Genomic DNA, 25,394 nt, shown 5'->3' with positions numbered 1-25,394 from the left:
GTATCATCGTTGATAAACATTTGACATGGGACAACAATATCAGCAATGTATCCACAAAAGTAAACACCACGTTGTTTAGAATGAGGAATACTCTATGATGTAGTCGACCCGACTTATCATACAGCATTTAATATGGAAAATGCTGCACATACGCAAATCTATAGATCTGTTGTGAAGCTTCAAAAGAAGGCTGTTAAATGCAATGCAAATCGGACCCCAAGACATTTCTGCAGAGATAAATTCAGGGAACTTGATATCATGACAGTTCCTTCACTGTGTATACATTTGAAACAATTATGCATTTGAAAACAACCACTACTATCCAGTCGGAACGAGATATATACAATCGCAATTCTATCATATACAAAGGAAGCGACTCAAGTTATCCAAAAACGATTTTGTAACTGCTGGGTGAATTTTACACATTAAATTGCCACCCAGAAAGAAAGCATTAAAAGCACATCTGTTTCCTGAAACAAATAAAAAAATTATAAAGACTCCTTATCCCCACATAGTTTGAATGAATACCTAGTAGCTAAATAGTAAAGAGGATCTTGTTCAAACCCGAACGCCATCGTAAAATGTGTTTCCATAAACCTGTAAGCATTAACATAAAATACATGTAATAAGAATCGGCATTATTTACTTGTTTCAGTCGTTTCGAAAGACATGCTGCTATAACCTGAGATTACTTAGTGCATGGTGTACACAAATGAATTGTGACGGCGAAAGCATAATATTGTGAAAATGTATTGATAAGCACGTAATTATCATGTTTCCCTAAAAAGTTAATATCTACGTGTACCTCTCTTTCAGTTTATGCTACGTACACCTCTTTTTCTTTAGTTATTGTCGTATTTACAATAGAATAATAATTTACATTTCGCTAATTTACATTTTGCTAATAATTCTCTACTATTCCTCTCTCGAACATCTTGTGGAAAAGATGAAGACGTGTATCTTTACACGCAAGGTCTGACTTCTTAATATGATGATCGTTTCTCCTCATGTAGGTCTTCGAAATTTTGTGAAAAGCCGAACGAGAAACGCTTTTGTTTTAACGATATCCCTAACAAATCCTATATCACCTCAAAACAGTCACTGGCCTCTTTCTTCATTATGAAAAACATACTGTTCTTCTTTTAACTTTCTCTATGTATTCCGTTAATGCTACCTGGTAAGCGTCCCAGATCGCACAGCAGTGCTCCAAAAGAAGACGGACAAACTTTTTGTAGGCAATCTCATTAGTAGGTCTGTTACATTTGCTAAGTGTTCGGCCTACTAAAAGCCATCTTTGGTTTGCCTTACCCACAACATGTTCTGTGTGCTCTCTCCAACTGAAGTATTTCACAATTATAGCTCTTAGGTATTTAGTTGAACTTACAGCCTTTAGATTTGACGCATTTATTGTGTAAAAAAAGATTATCGGATTGCTTTTCGTTCTTTTATGAATGACCTCACACTTTTCATTACTTAGGGTGACTTGCCAAATTTCCACCTTACAGATATGTGCCAGCTGTGTATTATTTGACATAAAAATAAGAACATTTGAATTGGCTTGTAAGGTCAAACGGCACCGACCGGCCGCCATGTCATCCTCAGACTTAAGGCGTCACAGATAAGGAGGGGCATGTGGTCAGCACACCGCTATCCTGCTCATTGTCAGTTTTCGTGACCTGTGTCGCCATTTGTCAATCAAGTAGCTGCTCAATTAGCACTATAAGGACTGAGTGCACTCACACTTGCCAACAGCACTCGGCAGAGTGCCATGTGCTAGCCAAATCTGACAACTCTTAACTTCAGCGATCTGATGGGAAGCAGTGTTACTACTGTGGAAATTCCCTTGCCAAAGAGACCACATCTATAAAACGAAAACTGCCTACAGAAGCATTAAGAAGTAAATAACTAATTTTACCAAACATTCCTGGATGCTGTCGCAGCACTCAAACAGCTTGGTGGCTGAACAGGGTCCATTTTGCTCTGCTGATCATCCCTTATGGTTGTTTCACTTCAGGTAATGTTGCATCGAATAAGTAAATTCACAGTGAGAGCTGTTCACTGGAATGAAGGTCGAAAATGACTTCCCACTGAATAGAGTCTATGAAGACTTAAGAGCAGAAATATTAGTCAATGGCCGAGAATGACCCAGCAGAAGCACAGAAATAGGTGGGTTTACCTGTGTTCAGAATGCAAAGCTCATGAGACTTCATGAGGCTCCCCAAAACCTGACTCTGAGGGGAAGTAGATGTCGATCCCCACAAGACGAGCACTGAAGTATTCCAGTAAGAGAAATGGCTTGGGGAGTTGTTCCATAAGATCTGTAGGAGCTTCAGAGATTACTGCATCTTGCAGATAAGTAGCCAAATGGAGAGCAGCTGAGTGGTGTGCATTACTGACAAATACTGCGACCCCTACCTTGTCCCTTTCCCCATTCATGCCATTCTTAGGACAGCGCACATAGCCCCATAGTACAGGGGCATCCTATACTTCAAAACGCGTTTCCTGCAAACACCAGCACGTGCGCCGTTTCTGTGATACGACTTTCTTTTGCTCTACATTTATTCTCAACCATTTACGTTCCTTTGTAGGATGGTAGTCATCTACCACATGGCTAGCAATATCATCCTCACTTTCCTCCAGGGAGGGGAGCCTGCAGCGGTTTGAGGCAAATTTTTGGGACGAAATGTCACAGCCAATACAATATCAAGGTCCATCGCCTCTGACGAAATTCAAGAGACAAGTCAGAGAGGATAACATCGACATCGTTGGCCTGTGTACTTCCTGTCTCGTCAACGGCTTCGGAACCACGAACAGAGCAGTGGAATTGAGCTCTTGAAGAACAGGAAGTTCCACAACGTCAGCAAACCCATCCTTTTCTGCAGTTAAAAGGGGAAGTAGAGGCTTCGAAATAACGACAGCAGCACAAGTGCACTGACGAACGTAGCTACTAGTGCTGACACTATCGACCTCGATTTGTATAGCAGCATCAGATATCTGCACAGGCTTTTTAGGCACTGACGCAAGGGGTGTAGCGAACGTTGGTGGCAGCATGGGTTTATGCATCTTTTGGCCTCATTGCTTGGGAGGCGCTTTGCAGTCTTACCCTCTTGTACCTTTCACTGTTCTCGATATATGCTGCAGTCTCAGCTCAAAACAGGCTGAGCCTTAGAGAAATTCACACACTTCAAGGCATATGATGAAGCGACTACTTCATTGGTGGTCTTACAACATTTTCCACAATTGGCTTCCCTCTTACACTCCAGAATAGTATGCCTAATGCACTGACATTTGAAACAGCGCATTGGGTTGCTGACATAAAGCCATAAGCTAAGGCGAAGAAAACCTGCCTTAACCTCCTCAAGAAGATTTATACTGCTCAAAGTCAGGAAACAGAAATCGTATTTGACAAGATAGCCACCCACCCTTTTCATGATATACTGCGCATCAGCTACTCCTTCTTGGGCCAAAACTTTCAGTTCTTCTATGGGAAAGTTCATCAGATCCTTGCAAGCTCAAAACCTTTGCTGTAACTCAAGGTGGTGTGGAACTCATGTTCAGTGGTATACTCTTCAAAGTATTTAGCGTCTGCAAATTCGTTGCTTGCTGGACATTAGAAGTGTTGACTATCAGTGTCCAACTTCGTAGTCACTGGACTAATTTTAATGTCCCTGCGAAACCCTGTAAAACTGTATGTAATGTAAAAAGAGGAGACATTCTCAGAGGCTCTCCCTTGTCTTTTACCTACTGAAAATGCAATTCGTCTTGCAGCATGCATTCTGTTAGCAAATTCCCAACCACATTTAACAGAATCTGGAGGGTTTCGTTACAAGAGGCATGTTGTATGAAAGGTGTTAGTATCTCCAAGCAGCCCACGCATTGCGCTAGGAGGAAGAAAAGACCATTTCGAGTGGTCCATCCCCATTCCACGAGTAGCTAAGGAAATTCAAGTCCACCTAGACAGATGCTCTCGTGACTAGGTAAGAGTCATCATCATTTAAGGCTGATTATGCATTTCAGCGTTCAGTCTTGAGCATAGCCCCCTTATAAAATTCCTACATGGTCCCCTATCCAGTGCTAACATTGGTGCCTCTTCTGAAGTTAAACTTATTACTTCAAAATCATTCTTAACTGAATCCAGGTACCTTCTCCTTGGTCTGCCCTGGCTCCTCCTACCCTCTACTGCTGAACCCATGAGTGTCTTGGATAACCTTTCTTCTCCCATGCATGTAACATGGCCCCACCATCTAAGCTTCTTCGCCCTGACTGCTACATCTACAGAGTTCATTCCCAGTTTTTCTTTGATTTCGTCGTTGTGGACACCCTCCTGCCATTGTTCCCATCTGCTAGTACCTGCAATCATCCTAGCTACTTTTATATCCGTATCCTCACCCTTGTTGATAAGGTAACCTGAATCCACCCAGCTTTCACTCCCATACAACAAAGTTGATCGAAAGATTGAACGGTGCACTGATAACTTAATCTTGGTACTGACTTCCTTCTTGCAGAAGAGAGTAGATCGTAGCTGAGAGCTCACTGCATTAGCTTTGCTACACCTCGCTTCTAGTTCTTTCACTATGTTGCCATCCTGTGAGAATATGCATCCTAAGTACTTGAAACCGTCCACCTGCTCTAACTTTGTTCCTCCTATTTGGCACTCAATGTGTTTATATTACTTTTCCACTGACATTAGTTTCGTTTTGGAGACGCTAATCATACCATAGTCTTTACATTTCTGATCTAGCTCTGAAATATTACTTCGCAAACTTTCAATCGAATCTGCCATCACAACTAAGTCATCCGAATATGAAAGACTGCTTATTTTGTGTTTCCATATCTTAATCTCACCCAGCCAGTCTATTGTTTTTAACATATGATCCATAAATAATATGAACAATAGTGGAGACAGCTTACGGCCTTGTCTTACTTCTGTAACTACTCTGAACCATGAACTCAATTTAGCGCCAACTCTAACTGCTGCCAGACTATCCATGTAAAGACCTTTAATTGCTTGCAAAAGTTTGCCTCCCATTCCATAATCTCGTAGAGCAGACAATAACTTCCTCCTAGGAACCAGGACATATGCCGTTTCTAGATCTATAAAGCATAGATACAATTCCCTGTTCCACTCATAACACTTCTCCATTATGTGCCGTAAGCTAAAGATCTGGTCCTGACAGCCTCTAAGAGGCCTAAACCAACACTAATTTTCATTCTACTTGTCCTCAACTAATACTCGCACTTTCCTTTCAACAATATCTGAGAAGATTTTACCCACAACGCTGATTAAAGAGATACCTCTGTAGTTGTTACAATATTTTTTTGTTTCCATGTTCGGAGTGATTACCGCTATCGTTCAGTCTGATGGAACTGTTCCCGACTCCGAGGCCAATTCCATTATCCTGAGTAGCCATTTAAGACCTGACATTCCACTGTATTTGATGACTTCTGACTTAATTTCATCCACCCCAGCTGATTTATTGCACTGCAATCTATTGACCATTTTTTCCATTTCCTCAATTGTGATCCTATTTCGAGCATCATTCCTATCCCATTCTACTTCGAAATCTGAAACATTACTCATCGTATTTTAACCTACATTGAGCAACTCTTCAAAATATTCCCACCATCTTCACAAGCAGTTTTCCTGACCTGTCCAAAATACTTGTCATTTCCTTCTTACCTCCATTTCGAAGACTGCTAATTACACTCTGCAATGGTTTTACAGCAGCTTGACCCAAAGTCTCCAATCTGTTTCCGAAGTCTTCCCATGATATCTTCTTGGACGCTGCAATTATCTCTTTGGCTTTGTTTCTTTCTTCAACATTACTTTCTCTAAGACTTATACTACTTAAATGCAGCAGGTCTCCAAAGGTTGCCCCCTAACGACTGTTCCACCTCAACAGTAATGCACTCATCAGTGCACGGCACACATTGAGATTTAGGGTTTTTATCGTCCTCACGACTCGGGCAGTCAAGCCAAGATCTCCGTTCCCTGTCATACACGATGATCCACTGTTGCGCTGCACAGTGATAGCTGAAGCAAGCCAGAGCTTACAGTGAGAAAGGACTGGCGGTGCTTACTAGTCTCCAGTTCGGAACCACAGGGTCACCAATCCCGTTCACAGCACCCAAATGTTGAGCCCTTGAGGGAAACTGGTGAAAGATAATAAGTATTCTCTATTGGCAAAAATTTCTGTGTAACGAACCAAAACAGCTATTAAAGAAACCAGCGGATGAACGAAATTGTCAGGCTAAAAGCTGACCAAATGGAATCATTTGATATGTAACAACGATTTGTTGAAAAATATTTGTTAAGAGGACAGAGTAATATGCAATTTTTTTAGTGTTGGGAAACTGCATAATGTGTCTGGCTGAAAAGGGTGAAGTTCAACGAAATTATTGCTTTCCGAGATGAGTTGCACATAGCTAGTAATGAATAATTACACCACAGAGTGACGAGACAAGGGGAAATCACGGCGCTACTTATAACGACGACACAGCATAAAGATGGAACTAATGATACATCTGTGGGCCAGTCACTACACATGGTGGTCACGGACTTGTTGTGGCTTATCTGGTTGAAAGCAGTCCATAGACAAAATGAGTATGAACTGAGCAGGTACGGTAAACCGTCATTTTTAGCCAAAGGAGCGCAGGCAGCGCCCATCATCAATGGAGGGGGTGTACACGGTTCTATAAGCAGCCACCACGAACTTAGTCTAAACTGATTGACGGCCTACAGACAGTTCGATTTCGTGGACTTAGCACTTTCCAGCATATGGACCACCTCTGGCCCAAATACGCTACCAAGCTCCTGCTCGGGATGACAGCCATTTCAGACCTGTGTGGCTCAACCACCGAATCGCTTCCACTTCTATCCTGTAGCCGTGTGCATTCTCTCACAGGAGAGATGAGAACCGTCTCCCTCTACAACAATCACGATAGGATACTGCGCTTCCCAGTGCGTTGTACCTATGATGCAGAGCTGTGCCTAGACGGGACTCATGCTGTCCTGTTCTCCATACGTCTGTGTTCCTGCCGAGTTGGCGGCATTGAAACAGACATCTGGACATTTGATACGTGAGCACGTTGCTGCTCACTGTATACAGTACACATATACACATAGAGCATTACAACAAGTGTTGAGGTTTGTTCTTCAAACAAATGAAGGACTAATGAAGTTGTTTCTCTGGACAACCATCGATTATCATCGTGGCAAATACTCGTCACATCGTCTCAACCCTAGCACTGCAAGGATTATCCATTTTACTCCTCTGCATCTGTAGCTAGGAATACAAATGTGTTATGTGAAAAAGCAACGAAACAAATGTTGTTCGTAGTCGAGCCAGTGTAGTTCATTTTGCACATTTCCTAGGTTTAGATTATCTTACATTCATAGTCTTTGGTGTAGAGAATAAACAGGGGCCTCCTTGACAATGACCCACATATTGATATCCTTAACATTGGTTTGCTGCAGAATCCGTGTTCGTATTTTGAGTTCAAATGTAATAAATCACTTTGAGTCCGATAAGCTTATTTTTACAAATTATTACAGTTTTAGAAAGCATTTCTTTTCCGAAATTCAGTGTGCCCTTTTCTCACGCAATATACTGAGAACTACAGATGAAGGGTAAAAGGTAGAATCAATATTACTAGATTTTCGGAAATCATTTTACATGGTACCCCAATGCAGACTGCTAGCTAATGTATGGAAGAATTGAATAATTTCTCGATATATGAGTGGCTTCAGACCTCTGCAGTAACAGAATACAGAGTGTTGTCATGAACAGCTAGCTTTTGTCAGGGCCGTGGATATCGTCAGGAGAGGTGTCCCATGGATGTATGGCACGACCGTTATTGTCTACTACATACACGATGCTATGTTTTGCTGTAAAGTGTTGAAGTTGAGTGAATATGAGTTGGCACAAGATGATTTACACAAGATTTAATCTATTTTTTTTACTACAAAAATACAGCAACCAAGCACTTTTTAATGCTTTTTATTTATGCCAAATGCATTTCGGGTTTGCACCCAGCTTCAGCTGGCAAATTACATCTATATTCAGTTCCTACAGTGCTACAATCTTGACAGCAGTTTGGATGCTGCAACTGGCCTATGCAAAAGCAACGATTATAACCATTTATTCCAATTTCGCGAGATTACAGTTATACACTATCAGCTGTTCATTTTACTTACGTTCTCCTCTCCTTGTTTTTTCTTGGCTTTTCTTCTTTTTTGTAACAACACAAACACTTTTTGTCACGTATTTCACTGACGCTTTTTGTTCACATACAAGCAGTTAATCTATGGACAGAGCTATATTTTACGAATGTTTTGTGTTTCTAGCGAAGCTACTGTTTACTAAACATTGACTTGGGTGATAGAAGTATTCTAAGTACGATATATACAACTTTTTTTAGTTACTTAAGCAGTATTGAAGATAATAAACTAATGTAACACATTTATACAAAGCAGTAATTTATACATTTACAATATAACAAAGATAGAATTAGGATTTTTATACTTTACATTATTACTTGCATTTGTTGGGTTTATATTAGACTGTGTTATTTGTTGGTTGTGCTCAGTGACTGGTTTGATTATTAGAGTGTGGAAGATTTTCAGAAATATTCAGTTTGGTACCTCTGTTTGGTCGTTAGGTATGTCACAAGGGGATGCGTATTTATGTGAATAAAATTAGATTTCGTCAAGGAGGTTCATTCTTTTTCCTTTGTTGGCTAGGTGGAGAATTTGTAGGTTATGGGCTATGTCTGTCACTTGATGTTCATCTTTTGCTACATGTTGGGCAAATGTGGATTTATTTAAGCTTCTTAAACGAAGAGCATCCATGTGTTCTCGAAACTGTATGTTGAACGTTCTCCCTGTTTGGGCTATGTATGTTTTGCACCAAGATAAACATAATATGGCCTCCTACAGAGCAATGCTAAACAGAATGCACAAAATACCACTAGAACCAGCTGACCAAATAGAAGAAAGAAACACAATCAAAGCAATTGCTTACAATTACAATTACAATCCTAAATTAATAGATGAACTAAACTCTAAGATAAATCCCCACATATCCGAATGCAGTAACAAAACTGCATTAACGATATCACAACATAGCCAAAAGAAAAATATATAAGATTTCCATTTGTAGGAAAACAATCATATAAAATAGCAAAACCTTTTCTGAAGAACCGATATCAGAATCAACTACTATACAGAAAACAAAATAAAGGACATAGCTAACCATAACACTAAAAATATTACCATACTCTACAATCAATCAGGAATATACAAACATAACTGCAACTTATGTCTGAAAACATGTAGGTGTAGGCCTAACAGGGAGAAACTCCAACATACAGTTTCGAGAACACGTGGATGCTCTTCGTTTAAAAAACTTAAATAAATCCACATTTGTCCAACATGTAGCAGAAGAATAACATCAAGTAAGAGACATATCCCATAACCTACAAATTTTCCATCTAGCCAAAAAAGGAAAAAGAGTGAACCTCCTAGAAAAAATCGAAATTTATTCACATAAACATGCATCCACTTCTGACATACTTAACGACCAAGCAGAGCTACCAAACCGAATATTTCTGAAAATCTTCCTCACTCTACTAATCAAACCACTTACTGAGCAAAACCAAGAAATTACACAGTTTAATATAAACCCAACAAATGCATGTAATAATATACAACATAAAAAATCTTAATTCTATCTTTGTTATATTGTAAATGTATAAATTAGTCCTTTGTATAAATGCGTTATGTTAGTTTATTATTTTGAATACTGCCTAAGTAACCAAAAAAAGTTGTATACATCGTACTTAGAATACTTCTATCACCCAAGTCAATGTTTAGTAAACAGTAGCGTCGCTAGAAACCCAAAACATTCGTAAAATATAACTCTGTCCATAGATGAACTGCTTGTATGTGAACAAAAAGTGTCAGTCGACAATATGGCGCATAACAAAGTGCGTCTGTGTGAAATACGTGACAAAAAGTGTTTAAGTTGTTACAAAAAAGAAGAAAAGCCAAGAAAAAACAAGGAGAGGAGAATGTAAGTAAAATGAACAGCTGATAGTGTATAACTTTAATCTCGCGAAAGTAGAGTAAATGATTATAATCGTTGATTTGCATAGGCCAGTTGCAGCATCCAAACTGCTGTCAAGATTGTAGCACTGTAGGAACTGAATATACATGTAATTTGCCAGCTGAAGCTGGGTGCAAACCCGAAATGCATTTGGCATAAATAAAACACATTAAAAAGTAACTGGTTGTTGTATTTTTATAGTAAAATATCATTATCTATGGCCACAGAGCTCAACAGTAAAAAAAAAAGATTTAATCTTATTGCAATGGAATGCAGCTGGCGCTAAATGTACTGGATACACTGACGGCACTTGTCATGTTTTCATTATATAATCTATCTTTACAAATTAACTATATAACATGATACAATACAATTAATTTAATCAACTGATAATAAAGGTTAGACAATAAAACCAAGTCAAGTGCACTCATACACCCACTTACTACCATACACACAAATCCACATAAGTCTTTAGTGAACTACAAATTACAGGATCGCTTTCAAATGCATACCAAATAAATAAAATTTTAATTGAAATTAACAAGGCTTATTGACTCTAATACATTAATTTAATAACCTTATTTTGGTGTATCAAATTCAGTGCAATTAATGTGAAAAAATGAAAAAATTTAAAGCAAAAGTCATGGACTGTGAAATAAAGTGTCATTATTTTTAAGTACCTGCACCTCTTTATATCTCAGTTTAATAATCCCTCATTCAAAAAAACAACTAATAATTAATTTCAAATATCTTTATGGGAAAATAATTTTTGATACTTTCTTCAGTTCCAAGCAAATTTCATGTCTGTGTCCAGCATTCAAATATTAACAAACGGTAATGATATATAAGAAATTTCCTTTTAGTTCACTAATATCTGAAACAAATTAGTATAGTCAGCGTTTTTGTGGTCGTGCAGTAGGGACTCCATTTATATTGAATAAATATTTGTTAATAAAATTTTAAATCCGCATGTTACTGTATCATAATTGACTAGAACTCTTCTTTTATGATTCTGAAACGAGAATTCTTTAACAACTGTTTTTTTTTTTATTAAACGTTTAGTGTTTACATCTCTAGTTATTTGGTTGTATGCTAATTGTATCTTTTGTTCTATTTCCTAATTTAATCTTATCATTGATTCAACATTCATCTTTTGGTAATTCTTATAGTTTAACTGAATACATTTACTTTCATCTGTATATTTTCATAATTTTCCTCAAAATAGTAACCTTTAGATCCAGTTGAAGCCCAATCTGTAATCCAGTTATTTTCTAAATTATTGGTCCCTTCACCTGCACACAATGTGTTTGCACAGTACTTTCCACATTTTCAGTACACACTACACTGTCAGTGTAACAATATGTAACACTTTTTATAGCTTATCTAACATTATATAAACTGAGTCTTGCATTTAAGTAGTGAATGTTGCTATAAAAATATTTGTAGCTGTGTTATTTTCCATGTAATAATCATTGGACCAGTGCTTCATTTGAACCACATTGTCATCAGTTATTTCGATTTAAAATTTAAATGTGTTCCTCAAACAAAGGAACAAGAATTCAGCAATTGTTCTAAAAATGTAATATATGTGACAAAACTTTACATTGTAAAATGGAGGGTTCATCCATATTTTACTGAATACACAACTAGAGTTGAGTGTGATGAAAATGGTTATAATGATAGAAAAATTAGAAGACGACAATTCACAGAAGAGCTACTTGCTTGTAAATTTATTCTTTTTAATCCTAATAAGGATTAAACAGGTTTATTATTTATCATATCATCAATAAAACATAAAAATAATTTAAGATGAGTGAACATGGATAAATAAAATGAGACTGCAGGCAAGATATATTTCAACGAAGTACATTTATAAAATAATATAAAAATAGTGATTCTGATAAAACTTTATTCTACTAAATGAAGTCAGTCATGGATTTCACCAACCATAAACTTACATTCAAGGTGAAACAAGAATTTGTAATTACTGATGTAAAGACTAATTTATGGTTAAATAAAAGATATGGCAAAACCATTAGAATATAAACAACAGGAAACAAAATTGAAACATTTTGATGATGAAATTACTAATACATCTCTTCATGTAGGAGCTGTCAAATGGAAATTAATTAACACATTTTTCATCAATGAAGAATATACCTCTATTCTTTAATTTTAAAACCATAAAAGGAAGAAACCAAACAATTCAAAAGACAGGTTACACACATAGTTGTACCATCAATTTAGGAACTTGGGGAATATAAAAAAATATAATCAAAATTAAGGATGGACCTGTAGAAAATATAAATGGAATAATTGTAATGCTCTAAGAATAATACAAGAACGAAATAAAGAAATACACAGTCTATTACCCAATATTATTCCTCAAACATTCGATTAGATTTGAAGACCAACTTATGTTCTTCGAAATTTGTTTGATGAACATAATGATGGCTTTATTTACTTGATAATTTGATATTCTATCCCAATTTACTTAACCCCAAAATTCCCTTATAAAAACTACAGAAAAATTCAGAAACAGTCTTACATTCTCCCAATTTATTCTACTTAGAAATTCCCTCACAAAATGTTAAGATAGTGTTAGTCCACCTCATATTTGATAGCTACAACTCTGTTGTGAAATTCTTATAAATTCTTCAGATAATCTGTGGTACACTGATATATATATATACAATTCACTGTGTCCCAAAATTCTCTCAGCAAACCTTCAGTTAATTTTGATTTCTTGATATGTTATTTCAATCTAATTTACATTCAAATTCTCTCATATAATCTTCAGATCATGTATTTTCTTTGATACATATGTAAAATCAAACTCAGTAAATAGATTTTCCTCTTAAATATGAGCAACAATGATATCTTAATATACCTTACTTGTTAAATACAATTCATATCATTGCTCATTTTGAAAGTTTCACACATAAGATGAATCATTTAAATAAGGTTTTGTTCTTTATCTTTTATTTCATTCACCTCTTTTTAATTGTTATCATTAATATTATTTTTAATATTGAGGTTGTTCCTATAATTATTGTTGTTGTTATAGTTAATATTATTACTGGGCTTTTATTATTATTATTGTTGTTATTAATATTATTTTTGCTGTTATTGTTGTTCTTAATATTAACAACTAGCTGTAGTTTTCTAGGTACAGAATATCCTCTTCTTATTAAATATTATTCCCAAGCTTTTAATTTGCTTACTTTTAGGCTCTCCATTTAAAGGATTCATGTTTTGTAAGATAAAATTATTTCCAGAAAAGAGACATTTGAGAAGAAAATTGTGTGGTTTAGTTATGATATTTCTTGTATTATTCACTATTGACGAGGTACAAATTTTCTGTTTTTTTTTTTCTCCACCCCGTGCCCTTAATTTATATGTGGCAGGATTGCATGAGCAACAACTTCAATTTCAAAAGCTTCTTTTGACCCTGTGTGTTTTCCAAAAGTTCGTTTATGTTTACTAATTTTAGCTTTATTGCCAAATCTATACTGAGGTGTAGCATTGGATACAATTGCAGATGGCTTATAATTTTTGTGATTAGCCTCTATGGGATATCGTTTTCATTGTTGAACGTTTTGTATTACTACATTCATCATGTAATTTTTTTAACAAATTGAGTGCCACTATAATGAAGTTGGTCAGAAATTTTTCTTCAAGCATTCTATTAACTCTTTCTACAACAAATGCTCTTAATCTAGTGAAAGCTGAATACTAAAAAAATACTATACTTTCCATGTATTCCTCAAAGTCTTTGTCACAATGTTGTTATTCATTACCATTCTTTAGCATATTTTATTTACATTTTTCAAAAATTTCTGAAATAGTTTTGCTAGTTTTACCTTTAACTGGAACAGACCAAACATATTTAAAAAAAATACAACGATATGAGTTGGTAAATGTTTACACCCTTTACTTATTTTTCAAAGATCTTTCAATTTACCAGTATACATTTCCACACAATCAGATTCTCATACATCATTTACATGAAAAGGGATGACATGCTTTATATAAAAAATTTTGTCATATGTTTATGAAATTAATTAATAATTTTTCATGAGCATTTGAAGGTCTGGGTGAATCACCCAACCATTCACCTACAAATTTTTTTAACGAATTTACTCTTTTTTGTTTTTCATATTGTAGAAATTCCTTCAACTATTTACATTAAATTTTTTTGATGTGTTTTCTCATTGGGGTGTCACCAAATTTCTTACATTTTAGACATCAAATATGATTGAAAGGTGTTTAAATTTACTCGTTTATATAACATTAAATTTTCAAAAAGAATTGAAACTACTTTTATGTACACTGGTAGATTCTTATTTTTTTTTAATTTTACAGTTACAATATTTGATTGATTGGGTAGCAGTATTTATTTCATACATATTATCAAACACAGATATCACAATCATTCAATGATAAATCTTTTTCTATGCTTTTATCAGTAGTATTAAGTTTTCGAGGGTAAATACATAATCGAAATTATGATGTTTCTGTTCACTACAGGTCATGAATATAAATCCATTTACCTGTTTACCACATACCTTTCATTCAAGAACACTATATCTCTCTAAAGCATAATTAAGAGATCCATTGATGTTATGTATCTTTTCATGATAATGGCCTATAGCACTGTCATAAATGGTATTTCTCTTATTGAACTGTTGCAACATTCCATGTTCAGCTTCTGCAGGAAGACTGTTTAGTTGTACACTAAGTTGCTGACTATATTCAGCAATTTCTCATGCCAAGTGTCCTATATGTGACTAACTGACTTTCTAAATACTGATTGGTAAGTGCATCGTAACTATTTAGAGGCTCTTTTGTATCTAACAGTTTTCTAAATTTACAGCCAATAAAATTTTTCGAAGCTTTAGTAATATTACTTAATTAGTTTTAAAAGTATTGTTTTACTGATTACGATGATCATCAGACCATTCATACTATGGGCTTACATATTCTGGTACATCTTAACCCTCTTCTGATTGTCTATGGCTGTATAGGATCACGTGTCTTTCCACCTTACTAATTTCTTCAGTAGTTTTCAGTACAATATCACCTCAACCTCTGATTCATCATTTAACTTTTTCGAGTCCATAAAGAATAGATTGATCTGTTTTATGCTTTTAATGTTATGTTATTGGTTCCTTTTTCCAAAACTTGACTTTTTCTTTCATTTCTTCAACTTTTTTCCGTTCATTAAATTTTTAACAACCCCTTTGGCCATATTTCGAAAACTTTACTGATGGTATGAAAATTTAATTTTATGCCCAGATTCATAAAAATAATAAGATAATGCACTCTGCTGTTACATTTATCAAAAAACAGAAAGTACATGTCTGTGGCCCACATTTACCTTCTTCACTATCCATGACCAGTTAGGATAATATTGGTCAATTTTTTCTGATGTCTCACATTTTTCTTCTAATTGGTTTATGTACTCAAGTAAAATACCATCATCATGGTATAATAGATATTAAAGAACTCATTTAGTAAGGAAATCTCTTATATGATACCTGTATTTCCCTTCATTAGGTTTCCCAGTCATATGTACTGTAAAAAAAGCAAACCTATCATTCCAACATTTACAACACCATTCTTTAAAATCATCAAATTTTTTATCAACACTGACAAACTCATTATAAATGTGATTTAAGTTCGTATCATATTATTTAAAAATATTTTAAAAGTAAGGTTACTTTATACTACTTGTTTCGATAATTTCGAATGCATCTTAGCTAAATAAAGCAATAATGTTCTTTATATCTTTCTCTAGTAAAATGTTCTGTAGCTACATTTTGATTTCCAAAAACGAAATCTCAAATACTCTAACTGAATCATCTTGGCATTAATCTAGTGGTATACTTTTGTCATTGTTTCCAATAAATATAGAGAACTATTTGTTTTTTATCTTCATCTCTTTTACACATTTTTATAAAATCTTGATGCTGATGGGTGCATTTATCGATAAGATATAGAAAGACCCACTTCTCTGTATAATAATGTACAGCAACAAAATATGATATGCCATTCTCAACACAGAATACTTAGTGAAATTTTTTGATGAGTAGAATATATCTGATTTTACTCCTTATACTTTTGATGGAAAGCCCTTTTTGTGTAGATTATGGTAGCATCTTGAATTTTTAAAATCGATTAATATTTGGCTGTGACATTAATGAAAATCGATCTATTTGACTGCCGAGATAGCAGCTGCTTCATATACATTTGTCTTCACAGCTTGCTTAGGTAGACTGATCACACACTTCACTTCACTCTGCCTCCTTATCGCCTTGTCGCTCGCACAGTAGCTCATATTTGTCACCCAGTAATATTCACAGTGTTGACACCAAAGGAAGTGTTTGAAATTCGGGATTACTAATGTTGCAAACGTAGGGAAGTTTAATACAAGGTTTCCTCTTTCTTAGATGGTGTTAATGGTTTAAAATTTGAAATATTTCTAATTCAGTGGTTTTATATTTTTGTGTTAATTGTTAAAATTTAGGGTAGAAAGTTGAAACATACCATATATTTCGAATGTCACAACGTTTGTAAACAATTTTTCCACTTCTGTTTTAACCAGATTTCACAGTTCGAACATACTTTGTTACACTTATTTACCACCGTTTTCTGTCTTTGCTGCTTGAGATATGAATGAGATTAAAGCGCCATACACCAATGTACATTGGTAGCTCAGCGCATTGGATTTCGAAACCTGCTCATTACTGAATGTTCTTTAAAAAATCCTTGGTACTGTTGGCTATGATTTCTCTATATAAGGCAGTTTTTCTGAAGAAAATAAAGTGCTTTGAACAATAAATTTTCCATCAAGGTTTTTATACGTTATGTTAATATGATTTCTAATGATTTTGATTACTTTAAAGAAGATAATAATAATAATTAAAAAACTAATAAGGTAAGAAAATGAATTTCATAACCTACAGGTTTTTTGGACTAATTCTAGTGCACACCAAATTCTCTAAATTTTTTACTAAAATTTTATTTCATTCACTGCTGATTTTAAAAGCGTACTGTAATTCTTTTGTGTGCTCAGAATTGCTAGGATATTCATGTGTATTCGTAATTAAGCGCATTTGGAATGTTTTTACTGCATTATCTCTATTATGAATTAATGAAATTAATCATACTACATAACATTAGATTATATACAAGTATATATAATATGATGTAATTCATGAGTAGTGTAAAATAACTGATTTAATTGATTTTGAAGACCAGGATATACCATAAAAAATTGCTAAGTTTTCTCAGCATTCACAACTGCTACTAAAAATATGTGTCAATATGAAAGAGTAGGAAAACAAAGCTGTAATATTTGGATACAGCTTTAGTAGTATCCTGCTTGACCCAGTCACATCGTAACATGGGAAAGCGATGCAAAACGGGAACTAACATGTGAGGATTGCGGTAGGTAAGGCGAATAGTTAACTTTAGTTCAGTGGGACAATTTTTGGGAAAGTGTGGCTTACCTGTAAACGAGAGGTTATATACGTTGCGGGTGCAACCTGCTCTTGTGTAATGCCCGACTGCAGAACGATTATGGTGTTGTTGACTTACATTTCAAGCAAGCGCTATGAAAATGAGTCACGAGAATTTAGGGCTCAAACAGAGGCATGAACACTGTTATTTTCTCTCGCTCTGTTTGAGGGTGGAGAAGGAAAGGAAATGTGTAACAGTGACTCTGTTTAGCCTCCGCTTCTTACTGTACGGTGGCTTGCATAGTATGTGTGTAGATGTAAACGTAAAGCCTGAACACATACAATTAGGATCACAGCTGGAAATGCAACACATGAGACACACCGCTGCCGTCCTTTTGCACAACTGGAAGTAACCTCAGCCATTATAAGAAAGGACAGGACCCAGCCCCGATGGATTTCATTTAAAAGTTCTAAAGCATGTAGCTCCTCAGATCACTGTGGCTGGGTTCAAGTGCCTGAAGCCATGAAGGTGATGAGCAGTAGTCATAAAATTGGGCGGAGAAATTTCAAACAGAAATCAAGCCTTATCGACCAGTGTTCCTTCTTAAGTCGCTGGCTGAAATCCAGGAGAAGCTGCTTTGTGACAGCCTATCACCTTATAAGTGTACACGTGTATATGTGTGGCCACTTGTGCCACTTATCACGGGAAAATTATAAATTTTTATTTTTATAATTATATATTTTATGATTTTGGTTGGGGTGGCTTTAAATATTGTGGGCTATCATGAGACTCTTAATTAACTTATACCACGATAACAATTGTACGGACATCGGCTACCCCAAAGTAGGTGCGAAATAATATTGTTTAAACACAACACGCGACTCACCACCTTCTAATAAATAGTTTGCATGAGCGCTACTATTTAGAAAAGAAATTATGCGTATTCTCACACAAACTGTAATTATTAATATGGGTCTCAGGGGCTACTGGATATTACGGAACATACTGGATAAAAGTATTTTCAATCTTACTTGTTCATTAGTTGCAAAGCAAAACTTGAGAGAATCTCATCTGCCCTTAAGCGGCCAAAATGAAATATATTGAACTCATTCTGTGCTGTGAATTTTGGTAACTGAAATTAATTTTAACTTTGAAACTGAAGAAAGAACAAAGTTGAGAAGTCTCTTGCAATTACATTTAATAATATATATCGTCAGCGTAATGGCCGACTAAATCCTGCTGGGGGAGATGAGCTCCCTGCACTACGATGTTCTATAAAAACTTTGTTAACTAGAATTAATGATTGCGATCATGAGAGTTGACAACGAAATTGCTGAGTCCAACTCTTTGTGAGTACCTGGACTCATACCACATTTCTAAGGAGTCGCATTGTGTTATCAACGAATTAAAACTGGCCTTTGTTTTTTCGTTGTTAAATAATCCCCTTAATGCTGTCACTATTCCGCGTCTTGAAGCTACCCTCTCAAGCGCATTTTGTAATGAGAAAATTGTTGCATACTTTTTAATGACATTGCCTCATTAAATAGAACGTTGCCCATACCTGTGAGTTTATATTAGAAGGTTTAACATGTGTTTAAAGCACAGAGATCCCTTACAACTCACCGCCTTCCAATAGAAAATGTAGATGTGAAGTACCGTGAATGTGTACTGAAGAAGCACGTACCAGTATCGCTGCTCCAATATCTATAAAACAATTAAGACATAGGTGGTATTGTAGTGACACGTATTAGAGGTAAATTATCACCAGAAACGAAGTCCGCAGCTCGTGGTCTAGTGGCTAGCGTTGCTTCCTCTGGACAACTGGGTCCCAGGCTTGATTCCCAGCCGGGTCGAGAATTTTCTCCTCCCGAGGACTGATTGGTTGGTTGTCCTCGTCATGTCATTATCCTTCGAGATCTAGAGATAATGGAAATTTATGGATTGGGAACTTGTAAGCGCTCTGATGGAAACGATGTTAAGCGCCCCAACGAACCACTATCATCACCCTAGAAAAAGACCTTCTAGTTCCAGGAAAAGGCGTGATTTTCGGAAGAGGTTATACGTTTCTTACGTCTACTAACTGTAAAGTTACCTTGACATTCCACAGTTTTAAAATGATTCAACTGTTCCATCGTACAAGGTTGCTCAACCACCTTATGACCTGAACTCAGGAAAAGCCTCATTAATAGGGATGCGAGAATAAGGTGTTGTTAACACATACCTGTTTTCTTTCCTATACAGTCCGGCAACAGGAAAAGCTCCCCACTGCGTCTGTTCGTTACGAATAGTTTATTAGTTCTGTAGAAAACAGAAAAACTATGTAGAACAGAGATATGTTTCTGACGACCACTAATAATTCCGAGAACTACTACACCAGTACGAGCGTTTTATGCAGAAGCAATATCCTCTTCTGAGTCAGGGTCAGACATTGTGCGGAAAAGCAAAATGGAAAAGGAACATTCTATACATTTTCATATCCAAAGCACTTCGCTCTCAATACAGAATTTACCAGCATACGGCAGCATTTTAACTGAACGAGTCGTTGTTACAAAATATTTAAGTTCCACTGATGACACCTGCATCTCTCCGGTCAGGGAAATATGCGCTAACAAGTGAGTCTGTTTCCATTACTGCTGCAGCTTTGTAACTATTTTAATGAACTAAATCACTGAAATTAGGAAGAATTTGTGACCTAATTTGTAAAAACATAACTTTAATAAATAAAAGTTGACTCTACACAACTTCATTTAAAAACATTCTTGTTGATATTTTCATATGCAATATAACATTGGAATTCAGTTATGAACCAATTGTGTGTGTAGTAATTATTTTTGCAGTGTTTGAGACTAACTGGCACTAATTTTTGAAATGTTTGCATGTGCTTGATAACCGGCAAGAAGTAAGTGAAAACAGTAACACCTACCCAAACAACATAATCATGTTTTATTTCAAGCAATCCACATTACGATAGTTAACACTCCCAGTCAATCATCAGTTTCTGCGGAGCTGGATTAGTTCACAAAGTACACTTTCAGATTTTCCATTTTCAAAGATCTACGATTATTGCTGAGTATAGCTGTATACCTGGAAAAGCTCCACTCCACGACTGAGGACATTAACTGGAACATATTTGTAGGCGGCGAGATCACTGCAGCTATGGTTCACAGTCTTTTAATTTTGTGGCATTCTCAGAAAGACAGTCACATATTTAGAGCATAGTACAATACCCTGGATTCACTGGAGAACACTTTGCAGTTAGTTGTTCAATTTCTCAGTCACATGACCACGAGTCTGACCTAAATAATGCTACGCGTGTTGCTCATTTGAGTACCAACAGTCTTCTTGTGTGGTGGGTTCTTATTCCAATGAAAAGTTAGTCTCCTTGCATGTCAAGATTGTATCTGAAAGGACCTCTCAAGGAGTTTTGGGATAAGTCATTGTCTTTATTTTGGTGTAGTGCGTTCAGTAAAACTAACCATCTTTAAGCTCATCACATAAGAATTTATGCACATACCAGAGGTCTGACTTTGATTGTCTTGTCACAGGAAATTAATTTGTGCTAATTAGGACCATTTGATCACGTCTCTTGTGCAATTCTTTGTAACTCATAAGTATTTTGTTGACCCCCTCTTCGTAACACACTGATAAATAGTTCTTTCTCAATTTCGAATCATTTGAAAAAGGATGTGTTACAACATTCTAAAGCATGGATTCATCAGATTTTCCACTAGGATGTCCCACCACGCCATCGTCACATATATTCTACGGAAAACGATTTCACAGCTGCAGATGCGGCTGTCTGTTCCAATAATAGCCTTTGTATACAGTCGTTTTCAGCCCATTTCTTCGCGCTGCTGCTGTATTTGGCGATGTTACAGTGTTGCTGAACATTAAAGTGCTCTGCTGTATGATTATAACTTTACATTGTTTACAAAATAATATTTCCCCATCAGTGTTGAAGAACGTGTCTCCAAAATCATGAACGAAACCTCGCACGTACAAGCTGTTGTAACACTTTATTTTGGGCATGTTGAACCAGACTATGTTCGTACTCAAACTGAATAAGGTGACAATCTGTGTGATTTTTATTAAGGCATTATACCCAGAATTTTTTTTTTAGATTTTGGTGAAGTTTCAGATCCACTACCGACATTGGTTAACAATCACATTATGAATGTTAATTTATGATGGTGGCCTTAAACTGATAAGCTTCTTTTTACTTATGATATATCATACAGTGGACAGTAAGGGCTAAAATTATTGACTTACGATATATCATATGATAAGCAGTAAGGGGTAGAATTCCTTACACAATTTTATCCCAAGTAATATGTCGACTTTCTCGTGATTATCATTTATTACACGAATAAATGAAGGAAAAGTACAATAATAATTTCCAGGTATTGGAATGTTCCTTTTATTTATAATTTAAGGTTACATTATGTATACATTTCAAATTCATGTGGTAGAACCGACAAAACAACTGTAGTGCATTACATAAAAAATGTGCATAAAGTAAGACATTGCAATAATAAAGGACAAAGTACTAAAATAATACTTTATTACACAACTTAGTCTTCTTAGCGCCGGTGATACGAAATGAAACATCGCTTTGGAAGGATTCCCACATTGCGTTTGACACATTGAAATTTTGTGCATTTACTACAGTGTTAACATCATCCTTTCGTGTTCTGCTCATCAATCATGTGTCTAGCATTATCAAATTTCATGTCTTCTTGTACCTGTGACAGAAATAGTGGCCTCACAACTGTTGGCTTTCCAATTTTGGGCGAAGTCAGAATTGAAAGTACAATATGTCAGGTAAATCCCAGTAAGCTTACATCGTTATTGAGCTCCCGCTATATGATCCACATATTCACAACAGCACCATTTTCACAGAACCTGATCATTGGCCACTACCATTTCCTTGATCTTATTCGAATACAGTATAGACTATAGTGTAGAGTGTCAAAAAGATCTCTCCCTCCCATGTAGCTATTATATTCATGTACAAGGGAAGTCTGTGGTATGGAAACTGTTCTTGATTCTCTATTCCACCTCAAGGATGCACATTCACCTAACACACTTTATCCAGGACATTTGTCCCCAGAGTCACTTGACCGTCGTTCCGTCTTACAAGTGTGATAGAATTCTCTGTATCATGTAACACTTGAGTAGTACCTCGTGGTGCCCCCTTCACATTTGGCATGGGTGCCTTCTCCAAGGGGCCATTTCCATGGGTTGCTATGCATTTGATTCCATTTCAAGTAATAGATCCAAGTAGGGGCTAGTTCAAATGGCTCTGAGCACTATGGGACTTAACATCTATTGTCATCAGTCCCCTAAAGTAGGGGCAAAGAGTTAAAGTAATAATAGATGTACACTATGCTGTTCTGCGCAATGTAGCCCAAAAGAGCTTTTCAAATACAGAACATACTGGTGGCTTATGTGAATCTTTTTGACTTGCTACAACAAAAGGCTCAAATTTGCTGAGATGTACATGAGATGTAGTTAAACAGCACCATCTGAACCCATAGCAAATTGCCTTGCCACTTATAAACTGTTTCATAAAGTGGTGGCTATAAAAAGGGTCCATGACATCATCCAAGGTTAAGTTTGACCCTAGAGGCTCTATGATGTTTTGAAATTTCTTGTTTGGATGTGAAATTAATGGCCAAACCTTATATACTTAATATTCCTTTTCACTATTTCATTGTGGTTTCTCTAAAGTATTTCTGGAGATAGAATTCCAAACAAGGGCATTGTTTGTGTAATTGTCTGGTATCCCTGTACATATGTTTATGCACGACCTTATAATTGGTACATGTCATTTGTGTGTGGCTCTTTTAGCCATCGGGATATAGCTCAAGGCTAATCTCATTTCATAAACACCACTTAACATTTCCATGGCTCGTGAATGTAGCTTCGTCAGTAAATAAAATAAAATTGATAAAGTGTCATCCCTCTGAATCTAAAGTTAAGCCCATCGGCAGAATTCAGTGTGACACATATAATCCGTACCAGTTACTTGTTGGTGGAAACTTACATGGTAAGGATGATATTTATGGGTGTGGAGAACACGGACAACAGTACTCTGGCTTATGCCAGATCCCCTTTCGATTTGGTGTGAACTAACACAAGGATCTCGAACGACAGTGGCACCAGTACCAATTTCCGTTTCCTCGTTAGTAACTTTCCGTTGCCGGATATGTTTCTGATGCATTAAAGATCCAATTGTTCTCAATTTATCATACACATATTTAAATGTAGGGGTAACGGCCTTGTCGCAGTGGCTACCCTGGTTACCGTGAGATCACCGAAATTAAGTGCTGTCGGGCGTGGTCGACAGTTGTATGGGTTACCATCGAGGCCGCCATGCGCTGCTGCCATTTTTCGGGGTGCACCCATCCTCTTGATGCAAACTGAGGAGCTACTCGACCGAATAGTAGCGGCTTCGGTCAAGAATATCATCTTGCGACCGGGAGAGCGGTGTGCTGACCCCACGCCCCTCCTATCTGCATCCTCCACTGAGGATGACACGGCGGTCGGATGGTCCCGGTAGGCCACTCGTTGCCTGAAGACGGATTTCTTAGAGGCAGATGGATAACTGTCTTTGACTGAACACACTCGTACATTATATACTAAGTTAAACAGCAGCTTAAAGTGTTATAGAATGTCATTTATCACGCTATACCAGGGTTATTCGATCTGTTTTCCTACGGCTACGCCGAAGCGGAGTAAATGGTCGTTGATTAGACCATATCCAGCATGAACGATAACATTACAGACTGCTTCTTACACAGTGAATGTCCTGGTACTGATCTTTTTCTCAAATGCATTCTACTCCCTAAAATGAGCTATGTATCCGGAAGTGGCTGGTAACTGAGAGATTTGACGTAATGGTTTCAAGAAGTCACGTAAGCGAAATGCTGGGATATTTCTTTCGAAACAGTACAGCCAGTCTCCTTCCTCTTCGTTGAGCATTCTGAGTTAGTGATTCGTCCTTTCGACCTGGTGATCGACAGGATGGCAAGTCCTATTCTTTCTTAGAAACAGAGGGTGATTGGTCCACAGTTATAACACGTCCTAGACGATTGTGTTGGTGTGTAAGTCCGTAGCATTTTTCCTTAAGTTTTTAAACCCAACAGCCGGCCGTAGTGGCCCTGCGGTTCTAGGCGCTCCAGTCTGGAGCCGAGCGACCGCTACGGTCGCAGGATCGAATCCTGCCTGGGGCATGGATGTGTGTGATGTCCTTAGGTTAGGTTTAATTACTTCTAAGTTCTAGGTGACTGATACCTCAGAAGTTAAGTCGCATAGTGCTGAGAGCCACTTGAACCATTTAAACCCAACACATACTTGTACCAGAGATTTTAATCATCAATCATATATTCCCCTTCACTATTTACAACAGCCTACCAACGTTGGGGTAGGTTTTCAATTTGGCGACTATAGAAATCACGTGGTTTCGAGGGGAAGAGCTCGTGCAGCCATGTTGGGAGCGCGTTTTCATCCGGAAAGGAAATTTCTTGAAGGGTGTTCGACAGAGTGTGGAGAAGGTGAACATCAGAGGGGCAATGTCAGGTTGCAGAATGACTTCCCAACACAACTCCTGTATAGTGCTTTTTGACAGTCTAGAAGAATGCGGGCGGGAGTTATCAGGGAATGGCAATACCTGACGCAGCCTTCACAGTCGTTGTTCTAGGTTTGCGTCTGCAAGACGTCTCAGTTATTGAAAACAAATGTCGGCAGTGATGGTTGTATTTCTTTGAAGCAATTCGTTGTATAACCACATAGTTAACGTTGCACGAAATCTTTTGTGGATGC

The sequence above is a fragment of the Schistocerca gregaria genome, chromosome 5, assembly GCF_023897955.1.
Source record: "Schistocerca gregaria isolate iqSchGreg1 chromosome 5, iqSchGreg1.2, whole genome shotgun sequence".
In the NCBI taxonomy this organism is placed as follows: domain Eukaryota; kingdom Metazoa; phylum Arthropoda; class Insecta; order Orthoptera; family Acrididae; genus Schistocerca; species Schistocerca gregaria.
The sequence above is the reverse complement of the archived record's forward strand: the minus strand, read 5'-3'. Positions refer to the sequence as shown.